Source organism: Narcine bancroftii, chromosome 7, assembly GCF_036971445.1.
Source record: "Narcine bancroftii isolate sNarBan1 chromosome 7, sNarBan1.hap1, whole genome shotgun sequence".
Lineage (NCBI taxonomy): Eukaryota > Metazoa > Chordata > Chondrichthyes > Torpediniformes > Narcinidae > Narcine > Narcine bancroftii.
Window position 1 is genome coordinate 4,483,471 of NC_091475.1, and position 22,981 is coordinate 4,506,451.

Sequence of the window (22,981 nt, forward strand, 5' to 3'; positions counted from 1 at the left end):
TTAAGTGTGGCATAGAGACAGCAACCTTTGTGCACTCAACCTGCTCCAAGGTAAGGCCTTTCTGGACAGAGCTAGGCCAAGGCCAACAAAAAAAAGGTAAAGAATTTCTACAAGATCCAGTTGTTCCTGTTGGGAAACATCATGGACATGAGACTTATGATGAAGCTGTCCAAATTTCAAATCCAATTTATGTTGATCACTTTGGCGATGGTCAGGAAGTACATAGCGGTAACTTGGAAATCTGACTCTCATCTAGACATTGCACGCTGGAATGCGTAAATGCAAAGCTATGTTCCTCTGGAGAAAATTACCTACAATTTGAGGAAATATGACATCCTTAAAATTTGGCAACCATATCTGCTTTTTAAAGGGGCAAAGATATTGTGCGGTTCCTTGTGCTTCGTCGCTCCAGTGTCGGAAGCTCTGGTGTGCCGAGGGAGGCAGGGCAGGGGATAGGAGGGAATGCCACTGAGCCAGAGGTCCCACTCATGCCCTGTGATAACGCAGGGACAAGGGATTCTTTCGACCACTTGCAACTGGGAGATAGTGGCCCGCAGTTTGAGAGGGAGAGTTAGAGAGAAAAGTCATGGGGGGGAAAGTAAAGAAAAGGAAAGAGAGAGGAGACCTGAAATGAGGACAATCGCTGTTCTAATTTCTTATTAAGTGATTTTTTTCCCCCAACCTGTGAGGCTGTTCGGCTCCAAAGAGTTCAGACAAATGAGGATTTCAGAGAATTTGCTTTCAGATAATCAGAGTTGTACTGTAGAAACTCAAAATACAAACGGGATAGAAAGAGTGTGGGAAAACACAGTTTCATTTGTTCCAAATTTTGTATTCCATTGCAATGCAGGAAAGAAACAAGTATGATATTAAAGTACAATCTTAGAACACATTGCAGAATAAACTCTGTTAGAACACATGTGTTAGTTACCAGCATAAGCTTTCCCTTGCCAGTCTTTTCTGTCTGACAACACAGAAATCTATTACATTAAATACACTTCACAATTGTTGCAAGCCAAAGAACTGTACTTAGGCCAAATCACACTGTTGTTTAAATGAGACCAACGATGCAAAAACAATTTTAAGTTTAGTTTAAACAGATGCAACTTGTATTATTTTTACTTGTATCTAAAATATTGCATTTAAAATTTTGTGTTCTGTGATTTCTAAGCGATTTTCTTACTTTAAGGATTACCTACACAGTTCTGTATATGGATGACACACCTCATCAGGCAATTTCTGTATTAAAAAAAGATTGCCTTCCTCTTTGCAAGGAAGGGAATAAAGATTGCTAATCTAATAAATCCAACAGTAGTATAATAACTAAAACTCAATATACGATGAGCAATTATGACAGCAATGGGTTTAAACACAAAATTGTTCATTGGAAGTATTGTCAAAATTCCTTTGTTACAAATCTCTACAGAACAGTTATCTTAATTTCTGGCACACACAGATTTATAATCAATGGAATAATTTCGGAAGATAAATTGGAAAATATTTTCTGCCAAAATTACTAGTCTAGAATAAGGAGTGCATTTTGGATGGACTTGTGTATCAAAAATAAATTCTCATTTTTCTTACCCAAACAATTAAAATGGAAATTGATGAGATGAGGATGAATCTTTTCCAAAATCCCTCTCACTTGATTACGACCTACAAAGAAACATATATTACTTTATGGATGGAATGATTCAAAGGAAATACAAGATTAAAGTGATCTGGAGCAATGCTGAAGAATTTTGTGCCTATACAGAACCCGTATTTCAGCTCATCTATACAACACTGTAAATAATTAGGTTTCACAGGACATCTACTCAAAGGTTTTAAAAAACAATCATCCCATTCCACTGCATCTCCTCATCTCCCGAGAACAAATACAAATGCAAAACACAAAGGTGGAATGTGACAGATATGCATTTATCATGAAAAAAATCTGCCATCAGGTGGTTTTGTGAGCAAATTGTGAAATGTTCTTTAAAACAATATTTAAAATTACTCTGAAATCCAGTTGGATCAAAGGCACAGATATTATAAGGGGTAAAGCCACCATATTTAAAACTGGTTTTTAAATTGTATGAGATTTCTGCATTGAAATTGCCTCTTCGTCCCTGCATTTATTCTCATTAAAATCCTTCTACACACCACTTCCTCCAAAACTATCATCCACGTGCCAACCATAAACTGATGACAATTTTTGATCCAGCTGTACTGGATCTGATGTTTCTCACCTATATGACCAACATTGTATTTATTCAATCTCAGTAAAACCAAGGAGCTGATTGTCAATTTCAGGAAGGGAAAACCAGAGGTGTACGATCCAGTGAGCATTGGTGGGGGGAGGGAGGGGGGGGTAAAAAAAAAAGATGTAGAGGGTGAGCAAATTTATGTCCTTGGGAGTCATTATATCGGAGGATCGTTCCTGGAGCCAACAAACTAATGGAATCGTGAAGAAAGCACGTCAGTGCCTCCACTTCCTCAGGGGTCTACGGAGGTTTGGTCTGTCATCAGAGACTCTTGCAAATGTGTGATAGAAAGTGTTCTGACCAGCTGCCTTGGTCTACTATGGGGACCCCAATAACCCCGAGCGTAAAGCCCTGCAAAAAGTAGTCGACAGCCCAGGGCATCACAGGCAAACCCCTTTGCACCATTGAGAACATCTACAGGGAGCACAGCCATCACAGAGTAGCAGCAATCATCGAGGATCCACACTAATGTACAAACTCCTTAGAGACAGCGTGGGAGTTGAACCCCAGTCCTGATCGCTAGCACTGTAAAGGTGTTGCGCTAACTGGTGCTGCGCTAACTGGTGCAACCATGCCACTCCCAAATAGGTAGCTTTTTGAATATTTAACTTTGATTAATGTTGCATGGTGAAATAAACAATACTAGTTTCCAACCTTTGCCCAACAAAATATAGTTTATACATTCAAATTTCACCAAAGAACTTACAATTACGTTAACAATGTGCAAACATTCAGCCTAGGTGCCAGATCTTGCATTGAAATTATTTATTTTTGTTTTGTGGGGCATCTCTGCAATGATTGTTTTTTTTTTCAGTTAACAAAATTGGCCTATATTTATAATCCATTACTGAGATTACGTGTTTCTATTTCCAAATCTTCAAGGGCTTAAATAAGATCTAAATGAAAGAAATAGTGGGCAAAGGAGTTAAGGGTTATGGGGATAAGGCTGGAAAGGGGTACTGATGGTAGTGATCAGCCATGATCTGTAAAATGGCGGTGCTGGCTCGACGGGCCGAAGGGCCTACTCCAGCTCCTATTGTCTATTGAAATTGGTTGAATCTTTTGCAAACTGCTGGCATTCACCCCTATAAATGCCAGCACATTTGAGCCTTAAATGCAAAATCTCAATTTGATGACAGATTCCATTCAACAAATTACTTCATGAAATCCAACAGCAAAGCACTAATTTTCCAAGATTCCTCAGAAGACTACAAAACTCACATGGTTTTGTTATCTGCAAAAGGTTTCCTCAGCAATATCCTAGCAGGTCTTGTTTATGCCTACCCAATAGATCAACCAAACTACCCAAGGCCTAAAGTAACTAAATGTAGGGCAAGCAGCAAGGACAGACTGCAAAAGCCAGACCAACACGCTACAAAGAATATCATCTGGGTAATAACACTGGAGAGTCCTGTGAGTATCCATATTTACAGGCTGATACAAATCCTTGCTAAATACAACAAAGTTCACCCCATTTTGGCTCCAGAGTTGGAAAGGAAGTTATTACAGTAACTGAAATTGGTTGAGCTCATATACAGCAAACTCCTGCTCTCTGGAATTCAAGCAACTGGCCAAAAATTCGAGGAAAATACATTTTAAAAATTAAAATTAATAAGAAAAAAATAATAGGTACAAAATATGCAAGTTTAAAATTGTAAAAGTAAATGTTCTCTGAAGTAAAACATAAAAATGGTGACGTTCGAACAAATATTCAGCCAGCGGAAGGCCCTTGGTCGGGCTTTGCTCGTAGCAGCTGTTTGAATAAAGTTGTGTGAAACACCAATGGTGTCGCCCAGGTTGAAGAACTAGTTAAGGGCTGCTCATCATTGGGGTGACTCTCTTAAAGGGTCATCTTATCCCTGCTATGTGAAAGCTGCCCCAGTGAGAGGCTTTATCTGTAAACTTGGTGGAGGCGGAGTTTAATCGTCTAAAATGTATTGTTCGTCTTTCGAGCGCCTCCATGGAGGGGGAGGAACCGGCAGATGCAACGACGATTAAATGTTTTCAAAGAATGCAACTGAAAATAAAATACTTTTAAGGTTTATATATTTATGCAAATGAAGTTCGTTCACAGTATTTTTGTCTTTTAAACTGTTTATTTTTATTGCAGGTGTATTAGTTGGGCATTATAAGAGTAATTCTTAAGGAATGGGAAAATGCACTTATCTGGCACCTATCAATCCCAAAAGGTGCTGGATACCAGGGGTTTTACTGTATTCCTTCCTATATATTATTCCTATATATTGACCACTGATCTCGCCTCCAACCGTGCATCTTGGCGCCTCACAGTTGGGCGGTCAGCAACCTCCTTTGAAGAAGACCGCAGAGCCCACCTCACTGACAAAAGACAAAGGAGGAAATACCCAACACCCAACCCCAACCCACCAATTTTCCCTTGCAACTGCTGCAACCGTGCCTGCCTGTCCCGCATCGGACTTGTCAGTCACCAACAAGCCTGCAGCAGACGTGGACATACCCCTCCATAAATCTTTGTCCGCGAAGCCAAGCCAAAGAAAGAAGAAGGATATATCACACACACACACCAACACACACCAACACACACCAACACACACCAACACACACCAACACACACCTCATTATACAAATATGTTGCTATTTTATACTCACTTTCAACTTTGTACATGCCTGGCACAAAACAAAAAGTTGAAAGTATACCCAATTTAACTACTAAATTCATTACTAATGTAACAAGTCATCTTGTAATTGTAGTTAAAATCAAATCACATCTATGTCAATTGTATTCACAACAGTGTAATTCCATTCATGAAATTCATTAAGCCCAATCAGTCCATGGAAGTGGCTGACTTTACTAGTTAGTACTCAATTAAAGAGACAAAAGAGCCCAAAACATCATCAAGCTGAGTTCAAATGCTTTCACTGAGAACCTAGCATATAATTTTGTAAACTATCATTAAATCCTAAATCAGGCATTTTAACTCTCAAGTCAGTTTTAAAGACATAATCATTACAAATAGGTTCCCCAAAACAGTTTCAAGATAAGATAAATTAATAAAGAAGGCAGAACTATTTTTGAAGTTTAGTAAAGCACGCTAACATGCATTAGAATAAAATTGATTACCTTATCATTTTGATAAAGGCACTGTAATATTCTTAAATCTGTAGATGCGTAACATAATTCTCAAACCAATTCAGAAGCATACACAGTATTCATTAAACAAAAATTACAAAGCATTTGAAAAAGTAAGGAAGCTACACTCAGGTTTGGTGGATAATGTCAGAAAAATCTCATCAATTGGCCACATTATGCTCTCAAACTGGAGTGTGTGTTAAAATTGTGTAATAGCTACACCGAACACTAAATTAAAAAAGTTTTAATAAAGCAAAAAAAAAGCTGTACTTTTGCCCATTGATAAGACAACAATGACTGACCATTTAAAATCTGTGGAACATGGGCAATAGGCCCGTTCGGGTGTGACTATGGAAAATGGACCAAGCACTGACGTCACGCTTTTCTTTTCCTTTCAGGTTTTTCAGTTTTTTTTTTGAGACTTATTCATCGTTATTTCCTTTTCTTTTTTGGGTTTTGGTCAGGGATGTAGACCCCATGATGACTACTTGATAAACTTTTAAATTGAACGGTTTGTTGAATTCTGAGAGTCGACAAAAATCAAAAATATTAAAAAAAATAATAGGCCCTTTCAAATTGCCATGGGGTTAACTGGGCAATTTTCTCAGTTGACGACCCAGGTACAAGGCTATTTGAGAGTCTAAATGGGTCAACCCAACCGGGTTTCAGTCCAACCTCCGAGGTGGTCTGGGAACCCAATGGGTATCCTTCTCTGACGATTTGACAGGGGAAATGGCAGACCTGGTTATTCTCGTGACATCAGCACGTACATGCGTCAAAGGAAAACCCCTGGCTGGCTCAATGCAGGATGGTGTCATGGTGCTGATTTAACATGTCACTGCCGCAGAACAGAGAGAGTGCTGCCGTGATTGGAGGTGCCGCGATGTGTCTCTGCTGCGGGGGGGGGTTTCTGCTGCAATGCTCGGTTTGCGGCAACAGCTCAAATATGGCATGCAAAAGCAATGGATGTCTTCCTCACCCATAATCCCCCATGTCGCTGGAACTGCCCTGGCCTACCTACCCCCCCCCCCCCCCAAATTTGTGGCAGTGGGACATTGGAACACCCCATCTCCTGATCACAGCAGCTCCCACACCCCCCAAAAATCGCATCGCTGGCATGGGGGAGGGAAAAAAAGAGACTGAGAGCCAGGAGCGGGTGGGGGAGGGGGTGCACATTTAGGAGAAATTTAAACAGAGAGGGATTTCCCAAGGGGGTACCTGTGACCATGATCATGTGACACATCACCCACCATGTCATTGCAGAGGTGGGATTCCCCTTAAATCACCGGATTGCCAATTTTACAGGTAGGTTAGGCTGCTATTTGAAAGGTGCATCCTGCCCACACGACCTAGTAACCTCACCCAGGTCGCAGGAGGGGTACCCGGGTGCCGTAATTTAAAAGCGCTTAATGATTCATTAAATTTGATCATTCCAGAACACGTCACAGATGGAAGGGAATCAGATGAAAGTGAATCATTTTCCCCCAGACATATTTATCCTCAAATTTTTCAGTTGTACTAATTATTGATTTTCTTTTAGACAAAGGATGGAATCAAACTAGCTGTGGCATTGGCTGACATGACCGATCTTCACCCAATAGTACTTTCCTGGGTCCTGAGCAACAGCAACACCTTGCTGTTTCGCTCCATTACTGACTTAAGATGGAGTGAGCAGACTGGGCCTACTGGGAAATCCAACTCACCAGATTCTTGCAAGGTGAAACCCTGACCTCAACTTCCTACTGCTCTGTAATTGAAACTAAATTAACAACCCAGAATTTCTTGGTGCCTCAATCCCTATCAGGAAACTTGACTGCTAAGATTTTAATTTGCCCTAGTATATATTTAAAACGAGCATACAATTCCCCAAATTATATCAACAGTAGTGGAATGCCCCCAAATGAATCTCCATCATAATTTTCAACCTCACAGGTTTGAAAAATAGCAGTTATTTACTCATTAAACCATTCAAGATCCTTTGAGAGGTCTGGACAGGATGGATGTGGATAAAATCTTTCATCTTGAATTTAAAATTAAGGGTCATTGCTTAAAAATAAGGTGTTGCTCAATCATGCATCAAAGGTGAGATGATTCTTGTGAATGTCAGATATTAAAAAATGTCAAATCCTTGACAATCCTACCTTCTGTCGGGGACTGTTGAGAGAAATTCCAAGGGTGAGTGCTCACAATTACACTGCCTTAGACTTGCTCACCATTTTAGCCTCTCTGCAATCCAGCAGGGTTACACTACACATTTATACCTTGTCATGGCTACAGTGCAGGCAGCAGGCTGGATCCAACAATATTCAGCCCATTAAGGAGGCAGTTGAAATACTTTGGCATACTTATTTTTGTCTTGACTATTTTAGGTGTAGTTTTTATGTGCAGTTTGGAGGCACTTCCCTTCATTTGTAGAGTTCCTCTGCAAGTCCAATTTTAAAATTACATACCAGTACTTATTGATTCTGTGTTTGCAACCATCTAGGGCAGAGAACAAATCATTATAGAATCAGGAGTCACTTTTCTATTCGACTGTCAGAAGGCAGAATGCAAAAAAAAAAACTACCAGGTACTGTTATACATTCAACACAGACCAACGACAGAAGTGAAATAGATCACCTTGCTGTACTGGGGCTCACCAATTTGATGTGCCAAAAAGGGGGAGATCAAATTGCATCACAACACCTTATTGCAAACAATGAGAAGCAGGATAGGGACCATCCATGGGGAGAAATAGTCAAATCAACAATTTGAGCCTCAGACTTGATAAAGAGTCCCAACCTGAAAGATTGACTGATCATTTCTCTCCATGAATGCGACCTGACCCACTGAGACCCTCCAGCTCCTCATTGTAAGCTGGTAGATTCTAATTTCTGCAATTCTTATGCTTCTCTACAATTCCATTATTTATCATCAACACAAAGGGTCTCATCTCCCCAACAAACTCATTCAGCATTGATGTAAACTCATTGCCTACTGAGAGAGTACACTCCAATTGGTCTCACCAACTTTCCTACTCTATAGCTATCAACTTCAATTAAAATCTGATAATAGATTGTAAAAGTAATGACATTTACAATCAGCACCGTACAAAACTGGGCATTCAGAATTTCTGCACAGGGAAATTTTAATCCTGAAATTTCAAACTTTCTCCCAGTGATTCATTGGATTTCTAATCTGTAGGTAAAGTATAAAAAGATAACAAAAAATATATAAATATAAAAAACTGAAGAGGGTGACAAGAGTCAACAAAGGTCCCTTGGAAAATGAGAAATGAAAATTGATATTGAGTAATGAGGCGCTGAACAGATATTTTGTGTCAGTCTTCACGGTGGAAAACACGTTCAGCATGTTCGGGATGGAAGGGAGGCAAGGGCCTGGATAAAATAATTGTTACAAAAGAGATAGTGATGAGCAAACTAATGGGATTGACGATGGACAAATCCCCTGGTCCTGATGGGATGCATCCCAGGGTACTGAAGGAAATGGTGGAAGTTATAGTCAATGTTTTGGTGGTCATTTACCAAAATTCTGATTCTGGGCAGGTCCAGGCAGATTAGAAGACAGCAAATGTCACACCACTTTTTAAAAAGGGATGTAGGCAGAGGATGAGTAACTATTGGCCAGTTAGTTTAACGTCTGTAGTTGGAAAATGCTTGAAGCTGTCATTAAGGATGAAATAGCGAGGCATTTAGAACAAAGGGGTTCCATTAGGCAGACGCAGCATGGATTTAGAAAGGGCAAGTCTTGTTTGACAAACGTTGGAATTCTTTGAGGATATAGTGGGTCCAGTAGATAGAGGGGAACAGGTTGATGTTGTATATTTGGATTTCCAGCTGTTTGATAAGGTGCCGCACAAGAGACATCAGTAAGATACAGATGAATGGAGTCGGGGGAAGTATATTGGCATGGATTGAGGATTGGTTAACTAATAGAAGGCAGAGAGTTGGGATAAATAGGTGTTTTTCTGATTGGCAGACAGTGGTAAGTGGGCTGTCGCAGGGGTCAGTGCTGGGCCCACAGCTGTTCACCATTTACATTGGTAAGAGGGGACAGAGTGTAGTGTAGCCAAGTTTGCAGATGATACTAAATTGAATGGAAAAGTAAATTATACCGAGGATGTGGAGAGGCTGCAGAAGGATATAGTTAAGTTATGTGAGTGAACAAAGGTCTGGCAGATGGAGTACAATGTTAGTAAATGCAAGGTCATCCACTTTGGTAGGAAAAATAGGAGAGAAGATTATTATTTAAATTGTGAAAAACTGAGCATGCTGTTATGCAGAAGCACTTGGGAATGTTTGTGTATGAATCACAAAAAGTTGGGTTGCAGGTACAACAGGTTATTAAGAAGGCAAATGGAATGTTGGCCTTCATCGCTAGAGGAATTGGATTGAAGAGCAAGGAGGTCAACTATACAAGGTACTGGTGAGGCTGCACCTGGAGTACTGTGTGCAGTTCTGGTCTCCATATTGAGGAAGGACATACTGGCCTTGGAGGCAGTCCAGAGTAGGTTCACCAGGTTGATCCCAGAGATGAGCGAGTTTGACTTACAAGGAGAGACTAAATTGCTTGGGTTTATACTCCCTCAAATTCAGAAGAATGAGAGGAGATCTTAAAGAAGCATATAAAATTATGAAAGGGATAGATAAGAGGCAGGAAAATCAAGATTCAGGGGAGTAGATTTGAGACGGAGATGAGAAAAACTTTTTCCCCAGAGAACAGTGAATCTGTGGAATTCTCTGCCCAGGAAAGCAGTGAGTGACTTCTTTAAATATATTTAAGGTTCAGTTAGATTTTTACATAAAAACTGAATTAAGGGATATGGGGAAAAGGCAGGTAGGTGGAGTCGAGTCAATGATCAGATCAGCCATGATCTTAATGAATGGCGGAGAAGGCTCAACTCCTGCTCCTGTTTCTTATGCATGTTCTGATTTGCTTCAACCAATAGGAACAATGTCAATTGATATCAATTTTCAGGTAAATGGGAAAGCCAAACTGAAAAGCACCATAAAATGACTTCCTAAAATTGAAATAGTTACTGATCTACAATTCCTCCATGAAATCTTGTGTTTATTTAGTTTTACAACAAGGGCGGCATGGTTAGCGCAACGCTGTAACATTACCAGCGAATGGAATTTAATCCCCCGCTGTCTGTAAGGAATTTGTACATTCGCCCTATATCTGCGTGGGTTTCCTCCCACCATTTAAGAACATAGCGGGGATTGTAGGTCGCACTGGCTCGTGGGCCCAAAGGGGCTTCTACCATGTTGCATGTCTGAATTTAATTTTTTTTTTAAATGTATATTTGTTGATATAATGTATTTCCTGCAAAGATATTTCAAAGTACAAAACTGATATTTAAATACAATTATGTGATTGTCTTCTCATTTAAACATACAGTAAAATTTCTGGTATCTGGTACCTGTGGGGATTGGTAGATGCCAGATAAGCGCATTTCCTGGTTGCTTGAAACTGCGTATTGCGTGAATGAAGAACTAACGGCGAAGCAAGCCAATTTTAAACTTCTGCTATTTTACCAATTTATTTTTCACAATTTTTTTTGCTAGTTGCTTGAGGCTGCCAATTGCTTGAATTCCAGATTTCAGGGACATTACTATATTTAAAATTTAATACTTAATATATTTTAAATGTTAATAAAATTTGTGCATATAGCTACCTGGTTTGCAGATGCAAATTCCTCAATGTGAATTGAGCCAGCTTTTTTGAAAAACTATTTGCCAAGCATCAGGGCTTCTTCTCAAACTGATGCATACATCAGAAAAGGCCAAGCTTTTGCACAAAGATCACTGGAACTTGATAAATGTTGCTGCTGCCTGCAAACTCTGAACTAGTGAATCGTCTTTCTTACTATTTATTATTCAAGTTGCCGGATAAACCCATCTATAACCAATTACATCAATTGCTCTTGTTTTAAAAATTTTAACCAGCGCTAACAAACTGCACCTTCTTCAGGAGTTTGCGGAGGAGCTAGTGGAGTTGTTCAAGTGAACCGGTACAGAATTGAAGGGCCGACATGGCCTGTTTCTGTGCTGGAAAAAGTTATATGGTTAATCGATTTAAGATTTGGATTGACATGTCTGACTTCTTCCATGGGGGTCTGGCAAGAATGATTAATTCATTCTCTCCATACCTTGAGAGTGTCCCTATTAAAAATTGTGAGATGAACTCGAATTTAATTTAAATTTGGTGACATGGGATGGTAATGGGGACCAACTTTGATATCATTGAGGAAAAACAATGGCATCTCACTAAGGAACAGTCCAGACAGAGATATGTATACAGTAAAATCCATATTATCTGGAATTCAAGCAACCAGTAACCTCAACCAACCGAAAATAAAATTGTGGAAAATAAATGTAATGGGGGCAATCTTAAACAGTTTTTTTTTTGCATCAGTATTTACTCAGGAAACTGGCATATAGTGTATAAGGAAAAAAGGGAACCAAACAGAAGGGTCGTGGAACATAAGGAGGGAGATTAAGCAAGAGGAGGTGCTTGCTGCCTTACAGCCAATAAAGGTAGATAAATTCCCCCAAGTCGGACATGATATTCCCTCAGACCTTGAGGGAGGCTAGTGTACAAGTTGAAGGGGGCCTGGCAGATATATTCAAAACATCCTTAGCCATGGGTGAGGTGCCGAAGGATTGGAGAAAAGCTCATGTTCTCCCATTGTTTAAAAAAGGCTGCAAAAATAAACCAGGTAATTATAGGATGGTGAGCCTGACGTCAGTAGTAGATATTTGGACAGCCATGGGCTGATTAAGGACCGTCAGCATGGCTTTGTGCGTCGTAAATCGTGTTTAAATAATTTTATAGAGTTTTTAGAGGTTACCAGGAAGGAAGATGAACAAAAGGCTGTGGATGTTGTCTATGTGGACTTTAAAGGTAAAGGTTCCATTATTGTCACATAATACTATATTTAGAATGCAACGTACATGAAATTCTACAATAAGACAGAGTCACCACTTTGCCCAGCGGCCCTCACAGAAATAAGACCCCAGCAAGGAATGAACTCACAACCCCTGGTTTACAAGGCCAGTGCTCCATCATTGAGCTGTGGAGCTTTAGTAAAGCCTTTGACAGGGTCCCACATGGGAGGTTAATTCAGAAGGTTAAGACAATAGTTATCCATGGAGAGGTTGCAAACTGGACTCAAAATTGGCTGTATGAGAAAACAAAGAGTGATAGTGGTTCTCAAACTGGTGTTGCCACAAGGATCTGTGTTGGGACCATTATTGTTTGTTGTCTATATCAATGATCTGGCTGATAATGTGGTAAATTGGATCAGAAACTTTGCTGATAACACAGGGATAGGAGGTGTTGTCGACAGTGAGGAAGATTTTCAAAGCTTGTAGAGGGATCTGGACCAACTGGGAGAATGAGCTAAAAAAAGGTAGATGATGTTTAATGCACACAAGTGTGAGGTGTTGCATTTTGGAAGGGCAAATCAAGGTAGGGCATCCACAGTAAATGGTATGGCATGGAGGAGTGTGGAGGAGCAGAGAGATCTGGGAATACAGATATATTGTTCCCTGAAGGTGGCATTGCAGGTAGACAAGGTTGTACAGAAAGCTTCTGGCATCTTAACCTTTATAAATCCAAGTATTGAGCATAGGAGTTGGAATGTTAGGTTGGAAATTTTTTTTAAAAAAGACTGGTGAGGACAAATTTGGAATTTTGTGTGCAGTTCTGGTTACCGAACTGCAAGAAGGATATCTATAAGATTGAAAGAGTACAGAAAATTTACTAAGATGTTGACAGGTCTTCAGCAGTTGAGTTACAGGGAAAGATTAAACAGGTTAGGACTTTACTCCTTGGAGCGAAAATGAGGGGAGATTTGATAGAGGTTTACAAGATGATGAGAGGTATAGACAGTGTGAATGCGAGTAGGCTTTTCCATTAGAATGGAGGAGATAAATATGAGAGGACATAGTTTTAAGCTGAAAGGTTTAGGGGAAACATTAGGGGGACAGTTCTTCACTCAGAGTGGTGAGAGTGGTGGGAGTGTGGTGAATGCGAGCTTGATCTCAAGTTTTAAGAACAAATTGGATGGATACATGGATAGGAGATGTCTGGTGGGTTATGGAGTGGGACGAGCGATGGTTGGCACAGACTAGAAGGGGTAAATGGCCTGTTTTCTGTGCCATAGCATTTTATGATTCTAAGTAGGTAAAAAAATACAAAAATTTAAAATTGGAAACCCCTAGCAGTCAGTTCACCCCTCACTGAATCTCAAGCAACCAGCATTCACTTACCCAGCATCTATCGATCCCCATATACCAGGGGTTTTACTGTACTTGTTTTTCTTACAAATCAATGTATTTTTAAAGATTTTTTCCTACTGTAATATTTTACTGATGGTTCTGTTTTTCAAAAGGCATTAATGAAACGGCACAAATTCGATTTGTTTGTAAGTCAATGCTACAATCTGAGGATGTTAAAGCTAAAATCAAGTTCAACAAATCTGCATACAAAAGAAAACTATTTCAAGACCATTATCAAAGTTGGATTTGGATGATAAAAAAAATGGAGAATGAGGTTACAAGTTTTGGAGAAGTTAGCTTCACTTATAATTAGCATCGATCAAAGTATATCCCAAAGGATCTTTATTTGCAATGCAAACTTCAGGGGTGATTCCATTCATTTTTAAGTCTTGCTTCATACTATCCCTTCAGCAATTGCTAGTGTAGTTTGTGTCTTTTATATGTTTTATTCTTTGACATAAATATCTGGTATGTCATTAATGAGAAAATAAAAGCAACAATTTCCAACTTAGCGTGAATTGATTGGCATGCATTTTGCTTTAAAACAATCATAAACTGATACATGTATTAATATTTCTGCACATAAAATAAACTAAAAAATATAATCTCCAAGATTTTCATTATAGAAAAGCATTGAGTGCCAATCACATCGATTAAATCAGCAGGAAGTTTCACTCTTGCAAAATGAAGAAATCAGTCACCAGACAAATTTCAAAATTTAAATTTTCAGAACAAAGTACTCACACAAATGAAAGTTGACAAATACATTATTAATTCTGCTTAGGACAAAATTTGTTGATATCAGATTTGGTGCTATTTTCCACATCCAAATACTAAAAGATTTTCAGTGTTGCACATTTTTCTTTGATTTTTCCCCCCAAAGGGACCAAAAACAGATTAAAAAAAAACACATAAAAGAAAATAGATTTACAATACAAGCACAAAATGGTTCCACCAAATGCCTTTATTTAGAGTAGAAGGTGTATTTTTTTTGGCTGAAGTCATAATTGCTGTGTCCAACAAGCACTGCCACCTGTACATTTAGAGAAAATATTTCTATACGGGCACAGTGGAAATTATATTGATTGGCTACATTCGGGCCTGGTTTGGGAATTCAAGTACCCAAGAACACAGAAGGTAGAAAATGTAACCAAGACCATCAGGGACTCTGACCTCCCATCCAAGGAAGACACAGAAGTGAGCCATTGTCTCAAGAAACAGTCAACATCATCAAGGACCCCCATCAGCCTAGTCACAACCTCTTCTTGTTGTTCCCTTCATGAAGGCCAACATCGCTAGGTTAAAGAGCTGCGGTAATGACAGTACTGCTGCTGGTGCGGACCCACGGAGAGCGATGACAAGTGATCCTCTGAGGGGTCCAACCACTCAGTCCAAATGTTGGCTCTGTACTTTAGATGACCTGCTAAAGAAGCCGATACGCACCGCCGTCTTGGGCCCAGACTATGGTCGGCAGCAGCCACAAGGGTTGCAGACTCTGGGAAGCAGAGGACTGGCACAGGGCACCAGAAGATGGGGAAACCAACACCTTGTTTGAGAAGGAGAAGCAGAGGAGATAACCCATGGGTCAGTGACCACGGCAGCAGGCCAGTGAGGGCCAATGAGCCTGAAGAAACCACAGGCAGCTGGCAACTCAAGGCAAGGAACCCACACAAGCTGCGGGTGACTGCAGACAAGGGACTCACACCAGGCTGTAGATCGCTGGAGATTGATTCAAGACTGGCTGAAGGGGCTATCAGATGCAAGAGGGTGCTGGAGGCTTCCTGGTCATGTCAGAGGTGTGCATCTGCTAATGCATTGGGCTGAGGGCTGTAGGAGTGTGCAAATCCATGGACACTCAGTGACTCTGGGGGCGGGGGGGGGGGGGGGGTGCTCTCTTTGCTTCTCTTTCACTGACTGTAACGGGCTCTGGTTAATTTCTTCTGATTGCCAATATTTGTCTGCCTGACAGGAGACTTTTAAGGAAATTTTGTGTTATATCACATTTTCTGTTTATCACATGACAATAAAATAATCTTGAAAGTTTCTTTCCAAAGGCTCTCGAAGATTAATGGAGGGGTAAATGTCCACGTCAGCTGGAGGCTCGTTTTTGGCTGACAAGTCCGATGCGGGACAGGCAGACACGGTTGCAGCGGTTGCAAGGGAAAATTGGTGGGTTGGTGTTGGGTGTTGGGTTTTTCCTCCTTTGTCTTTTGTCAGTGAGGTGGGCTCTGCGGTCTTCTTCAAAGGAGGTTGCTGCCCGCCGAACTGTGAGGCGCCAAGATGCACGGTTTGAGGCGAGATCAGCCCACTGGCGGTGGTCAATGTGGCAGGCACCAAGAGATTTCTTTAGGCAGTCCTTGTACCTCTTCTTTGGTGCACCTCTGACACGATGGCCAGTGGAGAGCTCGCCATATAACACGATCTTGGGAAGGCGATGGTCCTCCATTCTAGAGACGTGACCTAACCAGCGCAGTTGGATCTTCAACAGCGTGGATTCGATGCTGTCGGCCTCTGCCATCTCGAGTACTTCGATGTTAGGGATGAAGTCGCTCCAATGAATGTTGAGGATGGAGCGGAGACAACGCTGGTGGAGGCGTTCTATCATTTGAAATTGTACCTGTTCAGCTGCAGCGAATTTTGTAACATATATACATTGTACAATCTATACAATGAATTCATTATTCATCAATGACAACTAATAGTTAGGAAGAGGCCAAGATACAATTTCAGCATTTGCATAAACCTTTTATGTAATTATAATAAAAGCAGAATTATTGAGAGTACTGCAGAAGGTTTTTTTTAAAAAATTAATGTAGTGTTCCACAAACAAAATCCCATTTTATTGAAAAGAAAATCCTCCTTGCAAGTTTGCGTGATTTATTCATGAATGAACCAGTCATAATTATAAACTGAGAAATACACTGGTGACATGCGTTGCATTCTACCTGTATTTTTTTCCTAGATGGAGATAAAAGGGCCACACTCCAGAAGAACAAACTACAAGATTAAACAAAGCAAATATGATTATAGCATTAAAATACTCTGAACATTCCAAAATGGGGGGGGGGGGGGGGGTGGAAGAGAGAGAGAGAGAGAGAGAGAGAGAGAGAGTGAAATGTTACTTGTCAGACCTGAACAATCCTTTATGCTCTTTTTTTACCAACTATAATGCCATTTATGTTTAAAGTTAAGTTGTACACTATTTGCAGAAGTCTAAAATACCATCATCTGCAAAGCGATTTTACTGCAAACAGATAAATAGTTCCAAGCTCGAAATCCATAGTACTTTCTGGCCAGTAAGGGGAGCCAGTCTACTCAACTATTCCTCGTCATCAGTGTAGCTTTCATTAACTGGTCTGCACCCATGCATTGCATTTACATGTCATTTCAGCGACATGAATTAAATAATCATACAGATTGCAATTTTTAGATAAATTGAGACTTTCAAAGCACAAGTGGTTCATTTACGGTTTCTGAAATCCATTCAACAACCAGACAGGTTACACAATTGTTGCCTCAAATATTACAAAACCAGGCTATTTTTTTTTTAAAGTGGTGCCAAGACGACCCAAATTTTCACACAGATCGATCTATACTGAAATGCCTGTAGGTTGTAAAGTTTATGAAATAGCAGTACCTATTGTTGAATTTTACAAATTAAAACAGATGTCAAATGCAAAGGTCAATACATGCTCCTCTCTATTTACTGTATCTTATAGTACTGGACAATAATGACAAATTTCACACACCCCAGCCTCTGATGCATGCCTCCATTCCTTAAAGATCAGAATCAGAACACAAATTTGCCTCCTTCAGAAATATTTATGCCATTCTTAATCAAGTTGCTGGAGTGGTGCAGTCCCAAACACAATCTCAGTTTAAAAGAGAGGATTTCTGGTGATTAAAAAGACATTTAACTACTTTATTGTGCTGTCAGTAAATGGGGAGAAAGTAAGTCTAAAAAGAATTCTAGAATTATATGTAAATTATTTAAACAGACTTGCAAAGAGATGTCAACAGTATATGGCAATGATCTCCCAGAAAAACATTGCTAGATATGCAATAACATCATTCATCCACGTTATGCAATTGCAAACTGGGGCTCCCTCACCACCACCCCACCACCCCCCACCCCACTTCAATCCACCTCCATGTGAAACAGTTCTGGCCATTTCAACATCGCTCTGGAAATTTGAGATTTTTTTGGGATGCATTCACTATAATCATTTTTTTTTGGAGCATTATAGGGGATCTTCAACTGCTTTGTCCTGGGAGCCACTATCATAGGGCATTCTGGGTAAACAATGGTCTTCCCAAAGCTGTGATGAATTGAGGCACCTGCCAGATAATTGAATTACTATCTTTTTATCCTGACTGTAACTCTCATCTAACACTCCCAAAAGGATGCACTCGATTTTTTTAAGGTGGTGCTCAGGAAAATGGGAATCATGAACCAGGAGTGGCCAACCTTTTAATTTAGACATGCAGCACGATAACACAAGTCCGTGCTGCCCAATTAACCTACCCTTCCACCCTATATTCGTCGGCTGAAATGGCCTGTTACTATGCTATACTTCTAAATTAAAAGGTTGGCCATCCCTGTCATGGACTGTTCTAATGAAAAGAGGTGTGTGATGTGACCATCAAACTGGCAGGATGGCATTCTTGCAATTATAAGATGTCTGTTCAGGAAAGAATGAGAGACTACAAGACAGTCAGACAGACAGGAATACAGAAAGGGGAAGAGAAAGTGTGTGAGAGAAGAAACATCAAAATGAGGGGGAGAGACAATGAAGACATTCGCGTCTACTCTATACTCACAGAAGGTCAACAGGAAATGAACTTCGAAGAACAATAAGGAAAAGCATCTTAAGACAACTAAATATTCCTACGTGAAGCCGGAACGGGGGGGGGGGGGAATCAGTAATTTAAAATTTAAATCAGAGTTAGATCATTGAAAAGCACAATGCAAGGACAGGCTCTCTCAATCCACCATGTCTGTGTTGACCACAATGCAAATCTAATTCATCCCATCTCCTTATCCTCGTTTGTCTGCCTTTCCATACACCAGCCTAAATGCCTTCAAAATAGTTATCATAACTCTTGTCCTGGCACCACTTTCCAGGCACCTACTACTCTCAGTGGGGAAAATAAACCGCCTCTGCTTTCAACTTTCCCCTTTTCACCCAGTTTTTGATATTTTTGGCCAAGGAAAAGCCTCGTCTCATATAACCATTTACGGAGCGGAAACAGGCCATGTTGGCCTTTCGAGTCCGCACCGGTTCCCTGATCTTCTTCTCATAATTTATGCACTTCCATTACTCATCTCAGATGCTCCAGAGAAAACAATTCAAGTTTATGTTTCCCTGGTGAATCTATTCTCTTTCATCTCCAAAAGCTCCACTTCCTTCTTTGCATGATAACAACAAGTTTATTATCATACATTGTACAATGTACATATTCACCTCATCTTAGCTGCTGCACCTGAACAGGTACGCGTAAAAAAAAAAAATACTATATATAATTGAATTAAAAATAAACAATAAATACAAAAGACAGATCATAAATATTCAGTTGTCCTAGTGCAAAAAAAATGTCTTTGCAATAGTGAAGAGTCCTTTTGTGGAGATGGAGAAGTACATGAATAGTGTTACAAGGGAGGTTCAAGAGCCTAAGAGATGTTGGAAAGAAACTGATCTTGAATCTAGAAGTGTTGGTCTTCAAGCTTTTGTTGTGACCAGAACTGCACATCTGGCCCAATGAAAATTTCACACAGCTGCAACCATAAGTGTACAGAAAGATCTATCAAAAAACAAAAAGAAAACTACAAGTTCTGAGAACCTGAATAAAAGCAGAAGATGCTTGAAATACTTAGGCAGGTCAGGAAGACTCCGAGGAAAGATTTCAGGTTAATGAACTTTCACCATATCTAGAGTTTTGTTCAATTCCACATTTAGAAAAAAAAACAATAGGAAGAAGGAAATTCTATACAGAAAGTAAACTGTCCATCTTCTAGTTAGCTTAAGCTAAAAAGTATATTTTTTAAATCTGAAAAATTTTAGGGGATGTGTACAAGAAAGACGCAGTTAACATTCAAAGGGCAATTTTTCAAGATTGAAGTCTGACCTTCCATAACTTTAATCCAATAACCTGAAATTTTAAATACTGGCTTTCCTTACCACAAACATTGCATGGCTTGCTAAGTATGGGTAGTCCCCAGGTTATCCAAGGAAAACTGTACATAAACTAATTTCCCAATAATGTCTGTTTTCTAAACGGACCTGGTTCGTACTGCTCTATGTACCCTTGCAATAATTCTTTAATTTCATTTAATAACCTCCCTAAAACTGACAATCATCAATGAACATCATGAAACCTAATAATTAATATTATAATTACAAGCTGAAAAAAAAATACTTAGAAAACGCATGGGATAATTTGTTTAATGTCAGGTCATCTGCAACCAGGAGAGTCCCTGAAATATCTCTATTTCAAATTTCCAGCACTTGTAATAATGAAAATCTTTTGCAACGGCAACAAACTAACTTCAGTGATAAATGAGAAATACTTAAAATATACTGTACATCAGTGACAAGAGTTCCATCATCTGTAGAATCTGCAGTTCAAGTCATAAAATTCATTCTTAATTCATTTAAAACAAGAATCAAGAGCTGGGGAGGCTACTTGGTCCCAGTTCTGTCACGACCTATAACCCAGCTTGATCATCTCCCTCAAAGTCCGCCAGAAAAAAAAACTACAAATTTCAATAATTAAAAAAACTATGGTCCTTTGCCAATATTACCGTCAACGAAGCAAAAAAAAAGTCACGCTATTCATCACAGTGTAGGCAAACAGCGAATCAACCTTTCTCATCTGACTTTTGAATAACTATACAAATAAAGTCCATTTCTACACATTTGTTTAAATATACTAAATCAAATCCTGCACTTTTTGTATTCATTTTCTTAAGATTTAGCCATCACTGCTAAGTCCAGGAATTATAGATCATCCCTCAGGTTCAGGACCAGCTGCTTCCCCTCCACCACCAGACCCCTCAACAACAAACTCAGACTCCTTCAAGGATTCTTACTTTTGCACTTTGATTTTTCAACATCGCTCTAGAAATTGCACAGCCACTTTGTTTGCATCCTCTTGAGGACAGAGTTTTGCACTACTAATAAGTGGTAATTCTGCCTCACCCACAGGGAATAAAACCTCAGTGTTGTATGTGACGTCATGTCTGTACTCCTGACAATAAATCTGAGCTTTGATTCATAGCCTTTGAGAAAGTGATAGCGACGAGATGACTGCAGTCCTGGTGAAAGCATTTCACACTGCAGCTGCAGTGGGATTTCCAGGGTTTGAGCCCAGTGACAATGAATGAACATTGATACATTTGCGAGGCAGCTTGGTGTACATGTTACTCTGGATGGTAGAGTCATAGGTTTGGGAGGGGTTGGCAAGAGTGGAGGTGAGTAATTACAGTGGGTTTCAAATATAGTGTCCACTGCAATCACCAATGGCAGAATTAATGTTTAAGGTTCATTATTAAATGCTTTGGCCTGGGTGGTGGCAGTCTTCTTGCAGCAGATACCTTTATTGAGGAAGATATTTAAATGGTCAAAAGTGCTTTGAAATAATTGCCAACGAAACATCTACTAAACCTGCATGTAATAACTGGACAACCATAGCAAACGTGCTCCTCTTATCGAGAGCAGTGAAACAGATATTCAATTCCAAGGAGAGAGTGCAGCCAAAGATCATGCCATCAAAACATGAGCTTCACTTTCACCAAGCAACAGAAAAAAGTGGCAATCATGACATCATCCATCAGTCTGAAAACAGTTGGAATAAAATGGAGTTAAATGTTTTGTGTTTAAACAAAATATTCCACTTGAGTTATTATAAAGGTTTAAATTTTATTTTAAAAATTTAGACATACAGCACAGTAACATGCCCTTCCGGCCCACAACCCTGTGCTGCTCCAATTCCCCATTTAACCCCAGTAAGTTTTGAAGGGCTGAAGGAAACTAGAGCACCCAGAGAAAACACACATGGACAAGGGGAAGAACATGCAAACTCCTTACAGAGAGCGCTGGATTTGAACCCAGGTTGCTGGTACTGTAACAGCGTTGCTAACCGTGCCACCAATTGTACTGCCCTGACAAAATTACCAAACCAAAGCCCATCTGGAGCTGGTCTCCATGAATTAAAAGTTGCATTGTATGATTAGCGTTGACCAATATGGTAGCCTTGTCAGTAATGTCCCCATCCCATGAATAAATAAAAATCTGTAACCTCATGATTTTCCATACATCTTATTTAATTCCAATCAAGACACAACCTGGTTCATTGACTGAAGATTGGCAATGAAGGTGACAACCTGGTGAAGCTACAATACTGAAAAATATTTCTGCTAATCAGCACAAGTAACTGATCCTACAAACAAGAAATCAGGCCATGGGGTCATGGCTCTGATCCGGTTGTAAGTAGTGGAGAACAATCAACTAAGCCCAATGGCTCACTCCAATATTAACAATGGACGAAGCTCAACACAAGTGCAAAGGCCACTCATAACCATCTTCAAGTGCATGAATCCTTCTGTCCCAGCGTCACAAATGGGCATCAGTAATCATGATTCACGAGGTGTGATATCAAAAAAAAAGCTGAAATATTTTTCAGACAAGGGTTCCTTAGATTGGTAGTGTCATAGACAGAGTCACATATTTCCAGGCACTTAACAAACAACATCATATAACCATATAACCACTTACAGCACAGAACAGGCCAGTTCGGCCCTACTAGTCCATGCCGTAACAAATCCCCACCCTCCTAGTCCCACTGACCAGCACCCGGTCCATACCCCTCCAGTCCTCTCCTCTCCATGTAACGATCCAGTCTATCTTTAAATGTAACCAAAATTTGACACCAAACCACTTCAAGCAATATTACTACAGATGACCAAAAGCCTTGGAGCAGAGATAGAAGAAATGAAAAAATTAAAATGTGAATTAGGGCCTTCATGACAATGGTGAATTAATTGAATTCAGGGATTATCACTGGAGATGATCACTGGAAACTTTGATGGTGAAGATTACAGCGATCTGTAATACAGGCCATGGAGTATTTTGAAAAGGAGAACAAAATCTTTAAAAAGGCACTGTTTTACCAGTAGGTCAGCAATCACAAAGTAAGAATAAACAAAATACGACCAAGGATAGATTGTACTATTTCTTGGATTTTCCCTAATGCTTATTAACACGACAGATCTGATCACTGGCTTCCTCCTCTAAATCCACAATTGCCTTGTACTTTAAAAATGTTCTTCAGTCTTAAATATT

At 39.8% G+C, this 22,981-nt stretch overlaps 1 protein-coding gene across 15 annotated transcripts in view; it reads right to left on the reverse strand.

Moving 5' to 3' along the window:
* LOC138738423 (HMG box transcription factor BBX) overlaps positions 1 to 22,981 on the reverse strand; it is a 285,557-nt gene that overhangs the window by 125,363 nt on the left and 137,213 nt on the right. For all 15 annotated transcript variants that reach the window (XM_069888607.1, XM_069888615.1, XM_069888604.1 and 12 more), the window contains one exon: positions 1,585 to 1,656. The gene's annotated coding sequence lies outside the window, so the exon portion shown is untranslated. The remainder of the gene's footprint in view (positions 1 to 1,584; positions 1,657 to 22,981) is intronic.